Below are 1,981 nucleotides of genomic sequence, written 5' to 3' on the forward strand. Positions count from 1 at the left end.
CGCTCACTGTTCATCCAGAGGCAGCATCGATCAGCTTCAGTTAGCAGCAGGAGCGAAGGAATCACTAGATCGGGTACAGTTAACAGCCATCGATCGATCGCTCGGGTTCAGTAACGCGTAGCCTGCAGTGCAATCGCTCGGGTTCAGTTAGAGCCCAACGCCTTGCACACACGCGCGTACGTGTACGAGAGAAACGCGCATCGCTCGGCTCCCGACCACCCACCGTAACCTGGAACTCCCCAAAAATTTCCTCACCCTCGCTTCTACCATGGTTTTTTCCGTCATGGACGGCCCAAAGAATGTCATGCGGTTGCGTCTCCGGCCCGCCCAGGACGAAAAGCCCATTTTCTGTCATGATTTTTTCTCATAGAAGTAGGATCCCACCACATCTATGATGATACCGGGTTTTGTCACAATTATCGTCATAGAAGCGTCATAAGTATGACAGAAATGTTTTTCGTTTGGCCGAAAATGTCACAGATGTGTCTTTTTTTGCAGTGCCATCCACGTCAGTCTTCTTCTTAAAGATCCATTTATTTTATATGGCTCGCCGATCATCGGGCAAGTCTGTCAAAGTCCATACTTTGTTTTCATACATGGATCCTATCTCGGATTTCATGGCTTCAAGCCATTTGTTGGAATCTGGGCCCGCCATCGCTTCTTCATAGTTCGAAGGTTCACCATTGTCTAACAACATGATTTCCAGGATAGGGTTGCCGTACCACTCTGTTGCGGAACGTGCCCTTGTGGACCTACGAAGTTCAGTAGCAACTTTATCCGAAGTACCTTGATCATCATCATTAACTTCCTCTCTAGTCGGTGCAGGCACCACAGAAACATCTTCCTGAGCTGCGCTACTTTCCGGTTCAAGAGGCAAAAGTTCATCAAGTTCTACTGTCCTCCCACTTACTTCTTTCGAGAGAAATTCTTTCTCCAGAAAGGACCCGTTCTTGGCAACAAAGATCTTGCCTTCGAATCTAAGCTAGAAGGTATACCCAATGGTTTCCTTAGGGTATCCTATGAAGACGCATTTTTTTGACTTGGGTTTGAGCTTTTCAGGTTGAAGTTTCTTGACATAAGCATCGCATCCCCAAACTTTTAGAAATGACAGCTTAGGTTTCTTCCGAAACCATAATTCATACGGTGTCATCTCAACGGATTTAGACGGTGCCCTATTTAAAGTGAATGTGGCTGTCTCTAAAGCATAACCCCAAAATGATAGCGGCAAATCGGTAAGAGACATCATAGATCGCACCATATCCAATAGAGTGCAATTACGATGTTCGGACACACCATTACACTGAGGTGTTCCTGGCGGCGTGAGTTGTGAAACAATTCCACATTTCCTAAAGTGCGTACCAAATTCATGACTCAAATATCCTCCCCCACGATTTGATCGTAAGAACTTTATTTTCCTATCACGTTGATTCTCCACCTCACTCTGAAATTCCTTGAACTTTTCAAAGGTCTCAGACTTGTGTTTCATTAAGTAGACATACCCATATCTACTTAAGTCATCAATGAGGGTGAGAACATAATGATAGCCACCGCGAGCCTCAACGCTCATTGGACCGCACACATCAGTGTGTATGATTTCCAACAAGTTGGTTGCTCGCTCCATTGTTCCAGAGAACGCAGTCTTGGTCATCTTGCCCATGAGGCATGGTTTGCATGTGTCAAATGATTCATAATCAAGAGACTCCAAAAGTCCATCTGCATGGAGTTTCTTCATGCGTTTGACACCAATGTGACCAAGGCGGCAGTGCCACAAGTATGTGGGACTATCATTATTAACCTTACATCTTTTAGTATTCACACTATGAATATGTGTAACATCACGTTCGAGATTCAATAAGAATAAACCATTGACCAGCGGGGCATGACCATAAAACATATCTCTCATATAAATAGAACAACCATTATTCTCGGATTTAAATGAGTAGCCATCTCACATTAAATGAGATCCAGATACAATGTTCAT

The sequence above is a fragment of the Triticum aestivum genome, chromosome 1B (genome assembly GCF_018294505.1).
Source record: "Triticum aestivum cultivar Chinese Spring chromosome 1B, IWGSC CS RefSeq v2.1, whole genome shotgun sequence".
Classification (NCBI taxonomy): Eukaryota; Viridiplantae; Streptophyta; class Magnoliopsida; order Poales; family Poaceae; genus Triticum; species Triticum aestivum.